The 13,537-nt window shown below is 36.7% G+C and overlaps 1 pseudogene; it reads right to left on the bottom strand.

The window, feature by feature from the left end:
- Window positions 1–495: 495 nt before the first annotated feature.
- LOC116085181 lies at window positions 496–5,885 on the bottom strand (annotated as a pseudogene).
- Window positions 5,886–13,537: the final 7,652 nt, after the last annotated feature.

Below are 13,537 nucleotides of genomic sequence, written 5' to 3' on the forward strand. Positions count from 1 at the left end.
GCAGCTGGACTTATTACACAAACAGGCAGAAGAGGGTCACATCCCTGAGCCAGTGCTCAGCCCACCCTCTCCATTGTATACTGTCCAGATTGCCTGCCCAGGTAAGCATGTGAGTGGATTTTCACACTACAATGAACATAATCCAGATCACCCAGCACATTTATGCCAAGAGGCCCATCTCCAAGGTAATCCTAGTTTCTGTGAAGCTGACAATTGACACTAACACAAAATTTCAAAACAAGATGATTGAGAAGTTAAGGTAGTGTATGTGATTTCTGGGCTCGGTGGAATTTTCTGTAAAGGTGAAACTCCTGGGAAAATTAGTCTTTGATTGACTTTAAACCACAAAGGACTTGAATAGACATCATCAATGAAGATATGTGAATGACAAATCGGAGCAAGAAAGCAGGTTGACTGATGCAAAGCATCATGGAAATTCAAAATAAAGCAATAACAAGGCATCAGTATCCATCTAAAAGAATTGTTTTGTGTGTGTGCAGTCATGTGTTTTATTCATACATTTTTAAATTTTATAAATTTTTCACTAGTCAAAAATCCTGTTCCTTCTAACCATTAAAAGAAAGAAAGAAAAAAAGAAAGAAGGAGATAAAGGAAGAAAGAGAGAGAGAGAAAGGAAGAAAGAAAAGAAAGACCCTCGAGGGTCTTACAAAAAAAGGCAGTGAGCCAGGTCTGACCCTAGACCCTGGCTCTAGACCCGCGAATGGACAGATTAGTGGCCAAGATGCCACTCACATAAAACAGATCAGCAGAACCAGAAGTTCAAGTCTGATTCCAAGGAGGCAGGCAGGTCAGAGTTGAGAAATCTTTGCTTTTCTCATACTTGATTCAGTTAATACAGATATGGCCACTGGTAGTCATAAGAGCAGGAAAGAAGGCCAGGTCCCAAGGAGAGGAGTGGATGAGGCTGGCAGTGCTGGAGTTGACATCCCAGCACTTCGTCTATCCCCTCATCCTATCATGCCTATGCAAGTTGGCATGAAGGGTTTCTGCCCACTTCAGGTACTCAGCTGCCTTCTTCACACCTTCCTGGTGGGCAGTGGATAGGTCACCTGAGACGCCCTGAAGCAGGATGTACACCCCATCTTAGTAGCCTTGGAGAGTAGCAGTATAGGCACCAGTCTTTTCATTCCGCATGGCTTGAGTGATGAGCTCTGTGGCCTGGCCAAGGTAAGCTGGGGCAGGTTCTCCATCCTCGGTCTCTTCCTCCTTCTGTCCTCCTGGCTCCCTGGGTTCCTGGTTCAGCCTTTCGGACTATACCTCTATGGCCGGCAGCTCACATGTGTGGGTAGGGCTGGGGCCTGTACTTTCCTGTTTGGGTTAAGGGTCGAAAAGGGCCAGTTGAGCTTCAGAGAAGGGACCTCTATCTGGGGAGCTGGAAGCTTCCTCCGTGCTGTCACAGCTGAAGAGGAGATCCAAGGCCTCCTGAGCAAGGCTGGACAGGACAGGAGGGGATCTACTGGTATCTCCAGCTCCCCCTGGCTCCAACTCCTCCCTCCTTTCCATAGGCAGTGGCTGGAATAACTGGGCCTCATCAGGAGGTGGTGTGGGGATGAGAGAGGGTGGCAAGAATTTCTCAGGTCCCTGGACACCTCAGAAGGCCGAGTCACCTCCCCACCCAAGACAAACTCCTTGAGCTGGGGGCTGTTGTTGAGTGCAGGGATGTGTACTGTAAAGTGCAGAAAGTCCTCTGCACCCTTGTGCGGTTCCTCGATCACAGAGGCTTCTTGGACATGGGGTAAAGTCAGAAACTCCTCTAAGCTAAGGAAAAGGTTACAGTGAGTATAGGCCAAGTCCCCATGGAGCTTATCGTTTCCAGACTACAAGTCACTGTATCACTTCCAGACTACTACCTCTTTGATATCCTCTGGGTCCTTCTTTGAGATGAACTGAGAGGTTACTTTGTACTCTGTGTAACCGTTGGGGTGGGTCCTAGGGTTCCAGACTGTGTAGTGTCACAGGAAGTCATTCTTTGCCTAGCTCAACATGACAACCTAAAAGAGTATTTTTTAAAAAGGGGTAATACTAAAATCTAGGAGAAGTGAAGAACACCAATAAAATATTGGCTGCTTCATAAAATAGTTTGGCAATTGTTCGAACAGACACAAATCTATGATATATTCTGACAGTTAAACCTGGAGCAGTCTGTCTGGACAATGTTTCTCATCAGATTGTTATCACAATTTTAACAAGACTTTTAAAGTATTTTGTTAGGTGTCTAATCAAGAAATTTAACACCAAGGCAGAATAAAACCTATTTACATATGTATTTTTGTACTTTATGCCCAAGAGGTGTAGGATATTTCACCGCTAAAGCCAATTTCTTCCACTAGGAATAATACTTCTTTTATTGAGAATGTATACCTCAGAAAAACTAAAAAATTGTATTTATACAAAAATTAATTCATGAATATTTATAGCAGTTCTATTCCAGACTGCCTGGCATGCAAAAGAAATGTTCTTCAATCAATTCAAAGAAGCTACATTTTTATAATGGTATCTAACAAAAGAAAAAAAAACTCTTGGAAACAATTTGGACTAATCTCAAAGGTTCTGTGCTAAGTAAATACCATGTATACACAGTGCCCAAGTATACACAGTGTATCATCCTGCTTATTTTGCATCTTGAAGGTTGATATTCTAGCAGCTTATGGTAGATTAATAGTTAGAGGCCAGGTTTAGCATGTATTCAAACATCATCAATGAAAAAATGTAATTAATTTCTAAAAGTAACAAAACTGTCTTGGTAAACAACAATTTTACTTTTTTATTATGTGGGTGGGGATATTAAAAACAAAACTTTAAAAAAATAAGAAATCAAAATGATGTCACACAAACAAAACACAAACTATATTCCTAACAGCCAATTCAACAAGAAATACAAAATTTTCAAAATATAAAATAACTTGCAACTAGAAATTCAAATGTAGCAAAGAAATAAAAATATTTAAAAATGAAAGATTAACTATAAGATTTGATTCATACTTTTATTTGTAGACAATGATATTTGACTTCCCAAGGAAAATACTTTGGCAGTGTGTTCAAGTTGAGAGCATATATAAATGTAAAAATATGACAAAGAAACTATTACAGAGGATTTAGTGAATTAGGAATAAATACTTTGAAGCTTCACACACTAAATGTGAAGGAATATGCTTGAGTTTGAATATAAAATCAGATTAATTGAGATGTATCTTGAAAACATTGGGAATAATGTACATCAGTCCACAGAGGAAATGAAAATATCTAATACTTAGAAACTAGTTAGAAAAACAAAGAATTGATGGAGCAAACAGAAAACATCACCCTAACATGTATATATTAATTCAGTCAGTGCATGCTGAGAGAACTATCGTTTAAATATCCTCCTTTGGATCTACAAATACAGAAGTCATAGATCAGGAGACCTGGCTACATCTAAGAAGAAGCTGTACATCTGAAATGATAAGCAATCTAAAACTGGAGCTGAAAACTTACATAATATTTCAACAGATCTCACAATGCAATGGAGAATCAGTTTGTTTCAAAGACTTAAGATACAACATAGACTTTGATAAATGAGTTCCACTGTATCACAAATATACAGCTTAACCTCACTACAGAGGGTAAGAAAGAAAATAACTGGGCTCATTATCTTTAGGAAGCACTGGTTTTTTTTTTTTTAACTAGACAATCATAAAGCTGGGGGAGGGGGAAGCACAGTTTTTGATATGTAAAAGTGCTCCTCAAAGAAGGGCAGGCTGTTTGTCTTGAAGCTACTTCACACACATATATTCACACACATATATAGATAGTCATAAAATAATGTATGATCAGACCAGAATGTCAGAATTTTTTCTTTCAAAAATGTTATAAATAGGCAAGGAATGGTATAAAATGAACCTGTAATGACATATTAGTAGAGTATCTCAGAATAAACCTATATTTTTAAAATGTGTGTATAGATGCATACAGATATGCAGTATCCCAAAGGAGAGAGTGAGATCCCCCAATCTATATCTCTAAACAAATTCTGGGATCCTCCCGGTATTGAAAATTTAAGAACTATATTGGAAAACCTATAATTATGGAGGATGTCTGAGACCAGAATGCAAGGAAAGGACTTTAAAAGGAGATCATGTAAGAAAGGGAAATATCTTTAGTCTCGGAAACCAATTTGAAAGCAACACCAGTGAGCAAAATTGAAAGTCCTTGAATGACCAAAGGAAAAATGATAACCTTGAGTAATAGCCCCTAAATAAAGTATCTTTCAGTCTTTTATTTAAACACTGTCTTAATTAATGTTCTATTGCTGTGAAGAGATAAAACAACCAAAGCAAATAAAAGAAAGCATTTAATTGAGGGTATGCCAACAGTTTCAGAGGGTCACTCCATTATCTTCATGGCAAGGAACATAGCAACAAGCATGCCTCTAGGTCTAGCATGGGTTTTTGAAAACCTCAAAGACCATTACCAGTGATCCATTTCTTCTACCAAGGCCATACCCACTTAACAAAGCTATGCATCCTAATCCTTCTCAAATAGGCCACTCCTGGGTGACCATTCAAATCTATGAGACTATGTGGTGTGGGTGCATTCTCATTCAACCAAACACATTCACGGCTCCATAGGCTTATAGCAATAGTGTAATGCAAACATGTATTCAGTCCACCTTTAAAATCCCCACAGATTCAGTCTAAATGCTGTTTTAACACCAAAGTTTGAACTCTTCTGAGAGTCATGGCAATCTCTTAAATGTAAAATCAAAACACAAAAGCAGATCATATATCTCCAAAATACAATGACCCAGAATATACATTACCATTCCAAAAAGGAGAATAGGGAGGAAACATTAGACCAAAGCAGGTACAAAACCCAAGAGGGCAAACTCCAAATTTTGCAATTCCATGTTTCATGTCAATTTGCTCTTAAGATTTCCAACTACTTTTCAGCTTTCACCCTCTCCCTCTCCCTCTCCCTCTCCCTCTCCCTCTCCCTCTCCCTCTCCCTTTCCCTGTCCCTCTCCCTCTCCCTCCCCCTCCCCCTCTCCTTCTCCCTCTCCTTCTCCCTGTTCCTCTCCCTCACCCTCTCCCTCTCCCTTCTCTCTCTGCTCTCTCTCTCTCTGGCTATTTCCACAACTGGTCTTCAGCTTTCCTTGGCAGGTATACCATGACTTTGGCAGCTCCAGCATCTTGGGGGTTTCAAGGCAATCCAATGGCTTCTTTGGGTTTCTGTGCAGGGCTCCCCTGACATATACTTGACCTCTCTCTCTCTCTCTCTCTCTCTCTCTCTCTCTCTCTCTCTCTCTCTCTCTCTCTCTCTCTAGCTATAAGAGAGATTTCCCAACACTTCTTTTGTATCTTTGATTCTACAGCCAAAACCACATGGCTATAAGTGTCAACCTCTGCTGTTTGACAGGGCTAGAACATGGACCATCTTTCATTATTTTGTATCTTCTTTCTATGATTGATTTTTTCTTCACTATTTAAGCTTTTGTTTTAATTCTTTTTTACAAGCTGGAAACTTAGCTGGGTGAGTTCTTGCCTTGAGGTCACCATTCTCTCTATTCCATTAACATCAGCCTTTTCTTTAAACTTTTTTTTTTATCTCCTTTAGCACTTAGAGCTATTTCGTGATCCTCCTTAGCTCCTCAAACTATACAATTTATATTTATTTGTCCAACATGCTCCTTTCATTAGAGTTGTAATATGGATCCATTTAATTTATGTAGCACTCCTTCCATGAAGGATTTTCCAAACAATAAAAGTGACCTTTCAAAAGTTCAGTTAATGGAAGAAGTCTTTAGCTCCTCTCATACACTCTTAGCAGGCTGAATCATGTCAGTGTTCAAGCAAAGTCAGTAGCTGCCCAAACCATTTTACCTTCATGGTTGGTTAGCTCAAGGTCATCTGAGTGACTTAGCCTCTGGTCATACAAACCAAGACCTTCCTCCAAGCAACTTGCCTTGAAATAGGTAGGCACTTTCCATTCTTTAGCATACTTTTCTATGTAGGCTTTTAGAAGCACACCCAAACTACATAACTTCAGAACATACCTAACTGCATCTGACATCTATTTAAGCTTTTGTATATTGCTAACAATGAGTTTTCTATGTAAAACAATCAAATATCCTGTAACAAAGAGTGATCACTACTCACTACATAACACCATCCATACTAGGCTGTCTTGAACTCTCCTCTGCCAAAACCATTAGTCCAAAACTCTTTAACTTCAGATATATTTTTAGGACAAAGGCAAAAAGCAGCATAACTGTTTGATATACTATGAGCAATGGTCCCTATGCCACTTACTCATATTTTTCCTCTGAAGTTTCTTAATCCAGGCCATCATAATTTATATTGTTCTCAGTACCACTGTCTTCCTTGTTCATTAAATCCCCTTAACAGTGTTGAAGTGATTTCCTAATCCAAAGTCCCAAAGTCCACATTTCACCAAAAGCAGTATGGTTAGGCCTCTCATTCAATACCTTGCTAACTGATACCAACTTTTTCCTTAGTCACTGTTCTATTGTTGTTAAAAGACACTATGGTCAAGGCAAATTTTATAAAAGGAAAGCATTGAAGTGAGGACTTGGAAATACTTGTTCCAAATAAGCAAAAAGTGGGACAAAAGTGGAAATTTTTGCTTCAAGAGGAATTGCAGTAACGAGACAAATGAAGAATAAGGATAATCATTTCTAGAACATCATAGTAATAATTGATGTGCATGCTATTTGTTAATAAAGGATGAAATACTAAAGAGACTTAGACACCAACCTAAGCATCTTTCTTGGTACATTCAGTAATCACGAAAGTGGTTTTAGGGTGTTTTCAATTCCTTTGCCAGACTACTTGCTCCTTCTATATATGTTGGAAGTGATAAGTCACATCTAATAGAATCAGGAAAGAGAAAAAATGTCCTTTTAATAGAGATTCAAAGCAGACATGACCTTTACCCAGTGATCAAGTTAACATCATCTACCACATTTACATTTTATCCTCTGACCACCATATGACACAGAAGTTCCATCACCTCTTTGGTGCTCTTCCTCAAAATGTATAATGGGTCTAAGCACATCAACAAGGATAAACAAGAGGTTTTATAAACTGCCTGACCAAACACATATTGAAGGTGTCAAGGTCATCCTGGAAGGAAATAACTAAGGGATCATCACATTTCAAGTAAGGATTGATGACAGCTGTGTTTAATGCACTGTAGTGGAAAAATAGATATCAATAAATCTACAGTTTTCTATTGACACTGTCCTTATATCAATTTCTTAGCATTAAGTCCTGTGGGATGGCTATGAGTTGCTGTGAACAACAGTGCCTGGTATGTAAGAAAGAAACTTGGCTAATAATCTACAAGAGAATATGGATAATGACTATACTAGGTTTGTATATTTTTGTTACATTTTTTCATGCTAGGATAAAGATAGAATGTATAGAATTATCTTCTATACATTGAAACCACCTCAAAAATGAAAACACATAGCCTAGTAATATTCTATCTTTGAAATAAAGATTCTCTGGAGTGAAGATATGTTTTTCATCCCAGGTTTGACTTCCACCAGCTTTTAGTCAGTTCTAGTGATTTCTATGTTTACAAAATATAAAAATTCTCTTATCAGCATATCTTCAGCAGTATCCAAATTGAGGATAATTGAGTTTGTTTGACATTTTACACTGCCAGTGAGATGGTTGGTTCCTAGAAATGTAAGGCATGAGTCTCAAATATTTAAACATTAAAATACAGTCCTGAAGAGTATTTTTTTTTACATTTTATACTATCTTTCTGTTTTACAAATGATTATAAGTTTCCCTTAAATCTTCCAGTAGTAACTCTCTATGCAATAATTCATTATACAAATGAAACAAAAATCTCACCCAAATGAAATGTGTTTAATATTACTTTAAGATACTATATAATTTATAGTTTAAATAATATTCTACACACACATACACACACACACACACCCATATACACACACACTTTTTGATTTGCTTGTGTTTTATCTCACAGTCATTTTTTTTCCCAATTCATGTAGACAAATTCAGAGGTCATTCTATGTCTCCACTTTTGAGTCTGGCAGGATCCCCAAACCCCAGTACCTATGATAATATGAATGAGCTCTTCTCACAACCTGTTATATGGAAAAATATTGTCTCAAAATGGTCCCAGGTCAAATTAACATGGAAAATATTTCATTTTATTTTCCTCTTTTGGAGATGTCAAAACATATTGTTGTCTGTAAAAAAACTAATAGAAGATTCAATTCCTTAATAAATTAATAGAGATAAATTAATCCTCATTTAATTCCCATTAATTATGAATTCACTTTGGAAACAACTGTGCTGCAGTAAACTAAATTACACTCCAGAGACCGGATCTGAATGCTTTTATTCTAGGCTGGCTCCAACACTTGATGGATAGTCCAGGAGTGAGAAGTTTCTGAGCCTACAGTTGCATGTACAAACAGGATGAATAATCAGCTAGAAAAGCAATAAAGGAAGGGAAGAGAAAAAAAGAAAAGGAAAGAATAAAAACGTTGAATACTTTGACATTGTCTCACATGAAAAGTGGAAGAAAATAAGTAGAAAGAAAATACAAAAGAATAGAATCAAATATTTTGGGTAATGTCTTCATGAAATGACTGGGAAAATAAAGTCAAAGAAATATTTAATATTTCCACAACATTATATTTTATATGTAATATAAAAGGACTGCTGCATTCAAGAGCTTATAACAACCATGGTAGCCTACATAGTATGAAGCCATATGGCAAGGGAGTGGGCATTAATGACCAACAATAGCTAAGGATCTATTGACAGTTTATGGCTCCTAGGGGATGGAGAGTCAATATCTTTAGGGTGCGGCCAGTGTTGAGTTAGCCATGCCCCAGTGGATGGCCCCACACTTGTGAGAATATTATGGGAAGCACAAAGTGGTCACAGTGGGTTACATAAAGGTAAAAAGGTAGACATGAAGTAAGCCAAATGATAGGCAAGAAGTAAGGAGTAAGTAGGAGGAGGCATAAGGGGTGATTGATAAAAAATACATTGTATTCATGTTTGAAATTCTCAGAGAATTAATAAAATACTTTATTTGTTTAAAAAACAAGAACAATGACACAATGGAACCGTAGCTCAATAGTAGAGTGGCTTGACTTGAATATATAGGGTCTTGGGTTTGATTCCCCAATTACAAATATAGTAGTAGTAATTATAATAATGATAATGACTTGTTTCAAATGAATTATAGAACCATGAAATTTTATGCTTTTAAAATTATTAAAAAAAACAACTAAATAAAACTAGAGAAAACTAAAATAAAGAGTGAAAGGGAAGAAAGGAGATGAAACAAGAACTTCAAAAGAAATGTTTAACTGATAATGAATATAGCAGATGGCATGTCTTAACCTGTGTTCTCCATAAAACAGATCAGTTTTACAAAATGTTAATCTAGATTGCAACATCATTACAAAGTGACATGAAAAAACTGATAATAAATAACATGAAAAGAGGCTGATGAATGTGTTAAAGGATGATCTAAGTGAGACTGGAGGCCTTATTGATGATAAAAATGACTTCTTGCAAAGACACAGCAGCAAAACCCCTCCACACAACAAAACACAATTAATACTCAGAATGAATAAAAAAATCTACTTTAATTTGCCCAGAATGTTTCTAAAAGTCATATATCAAAATATAGCAGCATCATGTAAATACAAATCTACAAATCAATATCTACAGATTTAGAAACTCAATTATTTAATAAAAGTCAGTGACAGAGCAGAGGATATAGATTATCTGGTAGAGTTTCTGTCTAGAGTTCACAGGGCTCTGGGTTTAATCCTCAGCACCACATAAAAAAAGTCATGGTGACATGCACCTGTAATCCTAGTATGCTGTAAATTGAAACAGGAGAATCAGAAGTTCAGATCATTCTTAGCTACATAGAGGACTGTCTACCCAAGACTATCTCTCACTAAATATAGGAATTTTGCTGTCACAAAACACCAGATCCATGTGTCAATTCAGGAAAACAAAACAAAATAAAATTGAGTTCAAGAAAAAACAAAAATTTTCCTGACATTTTTAAAGTCTAAAAGTTTACACTAGGAATCACTATTTAAGACAATAGTCAACAGTAAAATAATAATGTTCCTCTTGTCCAAATAAAGATGGTGGCTTTGCTTGCTACTTTATGAATAATCAAGATACTTGTATAAACTAGCAAAATAATAATGATATTCTCATCAAGAATTTTTTTATTATGTGGGATGGAACTTGGCCTGTATATGCTAGACAAGGACTCTATCACCCAGGTATACTCCCAAAGATTATTCTTGTGTATATACTTAAATAATTACAACATTATGATATCAACAGACCAGCATCTCTATGAGTTTTACAGATGATAAAATAATGTGATGTAACCTCCTTAAAGTCTGGTGATCTTTTGGCTTCAAACACTAGTTTTACTAGGAGCTGGTTCTATCAATTTTTGTAAGAATAAATAAGTAGAAAAACAAACAATCCATAACATAAATAGTATAAAACATAGACATTTATAATGAAGCAATGAAGAAAAGTCCATTTTAATCAGTAAATGAAGAAGTATTTGCCAGGAAAATAAGTATATTTTTATTTATTAATTTTAAATATATATTTATATAATTTTTATATATAATTTATATATGTGTATATATATAACATATATATACATATACATATATGTGTATATATATACACACACATATATATATATATATATATATATATACAGTCCTCAGAAGAATAAAGAAAATGTTTTTTTCTTGTTTAATAAAGGTAGCAATAAATATGAGAACAGAACACTTCATAGAATAAAAGTATCAGTGTATGTTTGGAATCATTAGTTTTTAGTTCTAGACAGGATTAATGAAATTCTCCATTATAAGAAGACAGACAGCCTTACAATGTTTAGTATATTGCATGGTGGCTTCATAGTCATAAAGAATAGGAAGTAGCCTGCTGTTTTGACTCTAGTCGAATGTTTCAGTAGGTGCAGTTGAATCTCTAAGCCAGTATTCTATATACCTACAACAAAACCCACATAGGAATGCTGGTGTACAGTAACTGTAATTGAAAGACACAGAGAAGTTGAAAGCTGAGCAGAGCTTGAGCTGATGAACAAGGAAGCAAATCTTAGCATTTCAGTTAAAAGCACATTGATCCAGGCCGTGAAAGAGATCTCCACTGCAGAACTTGGATGGTCCAAATGGTACAAAATTGGTTATCAGTGGCTCTGATGAAGTTTTAATACCAGTTGCTTAATTATACTAAAGTCCAGAGACTAAAGAGGGTGTGGTACAAGAATGAGGACCTGAGTTCAGTTCTCAGAATGATACAAAAAATTCTGAGCATGGTGATATGTGCCTGTAATTTCAGTGCTGGTGAAGCTGATGTAGGAGGACCCGGGAGTTTCACAGGCCAGCTAGTATAGTTCAATAGGCATGTTCCCGATCAGGAAGAGAGAGAGACAGAGACACAGAGAGAGACAGAGACACAGACACAGAGACATAGAGACCAGAGACAGAGACACAGAGAATTATAGAGACAGAGACAGAGACAGAGAAAGAGAGACAAAGAGAGAGACATACAGAGAAACAGAGACAAAGAGAGACAGAGAGAGGTAGAGACAGAGAGAGAAAGAGAGAAGAAAGCTGGAATGTGAGAATGGACTCTACTTATAGAAATACATAGAAAGACAGTTTGGAGGGCTGCTTCCTGGAGTGAAGGTTTTGTTTTGTGAATGAATAGTATTCAAATGATATGGATCTATGTTGGCTAGCCTATGAGGCTCTAGGGCCTTCCTGTTTCTGCTTCACCAGCACTGGAATTACAGGCACATATCACCATGCTCAGAATTTTTTTGTGTAATTCTGGGAATTCATCTTCCATCATTGCAAATCCTACCCAGCACAAATCACCTTCTGAACACAAAAATCCTCATATCCAAGTACGTTCATCTTTCCTATGAACCTTGAGTCTCATTTCAAAAACACATCATTTTGTTTCACATAATGGTCTCCAGTTGCATTCATTTTCCTGTAAACAAGGTAAATTCATTCTTCTTCATGGCCAAAGAAAACTCTTTTATGTATCTATACCACATCTTCTCTATCCCTTCTTCTATTAATACAAACCTAGGCTTATCATGTTAGTTTGGACATTATGTACAGAGCTAGAAAAGATATGTATTTTGATAGATATGTTTACTCGGAGACCCTCTGATATAAACCTAGCAGTGGTATGGCTGGAGAGTATGGCAGTTCTGATCTCCATATTGGCTGGACTGATTTACAGTTCCACAAGCAATGTGTAAGGATTCCTTTCTTCCTTACATTCTTACCAGTATTTGTTCTTATATTTCTCAGTGATTCTAACTAGATATTAGATTACCTCATACTATAAGTGTAGGCTAATATTATTACATTTTTTCAAACAATATATTTTGATCATATCCTAATCTGCCCCAACTTTCCCATTTTCCTGGCCTCCTCTCAAACAACCTAACTTCATGCTTTCTCATACACAAAACAGTAAGACAACAAACACACAAAAATCAAAAGATAAAATAATTGAATAAAACAAAAAAAAATACCAAAATGATATGGAAAGTGCATACAGTGACATGGAGTCTGTTTGGTGTTGACCAACTACTCTTGAGCCTGGGGGTTTCCTTGGACTGTAGCTGAGATACCAAGTGATACTCTATAGGAGGAAAATTATGCTCATTTTCCCAGCAGGTTTCCCTTGCTTAGTTGTAGGACTTTGTGCCCATGTCCCATTCTGAGTGTTGGAATTTTGTCTGGCTTGAACCTGTGCAAGTCTTGTACATACTGTCACAGTCTCACATGCTTTATATATTCTGTTGTATATGGAAGACAGTTTTCTTGGGCACATTTACCACCTCGGGCTCTTATAATCCTTTATCTCTTCTTCCACATCGATCCCTGTACATTGACATAAGAAGTCTGATGAAGACATCCCATTTAGGACTGAGTACTAAAAGTCTTTGAAAGGCAGCTTCTCTAAAGATTGAGTGCTGTGAAGACAACAATGTGTCGTTAGGAGCCGTTTTATTGCTATGTCCATTGAGCAGAATAACAGTACATTTTCCCCTGTGGCTGATTGTCTATCTCATCTCATCTCATCTTCATGGCCATTCTGCCAATAACTTTTAAGGATTCATTTCAAGATGCAGGTACTGAATAATCAAATTATTTCTCATGCCAATGAGGTGCCTTAGGTGTAGTTGTGCAGTATCTCAAGGGATTTGTAAAGAATTTCCTGAAGTCTGACAGTTTATGAACTTAAAAGGGAAAGTATGCTAACTTGCTTACCTAACATTCAAAGGTGGAACAAGCATCTGTAAGCTATGACCCTTCCTATGGAAAGATGAGAAAACTGCAAGTTGTGCAGTACCTTCTGTTCTCCAGTAACTCTCAAACCCAGAGGAGGATGTGGGATGCTGCTTTCTGAAAGAGAAACCA

The sequence above is a fragment of the Mastomys coucha genome, unplaced genomic scaffold (assembly GCF_008632895.1).
Source record: "Mastomys coucha isolate ucsf_1 unplaced genomic scaffold, UCSF_Mcou_1 pScaffold9, whole genome shotgun sequence".
Classification (NCBI taxonomy): domain Eukaryota; kingdom Metazoa; phylum Chordata; class Mammalia; order Rodentia; family Muridae; genus Mastomys; species Mastomys coucha.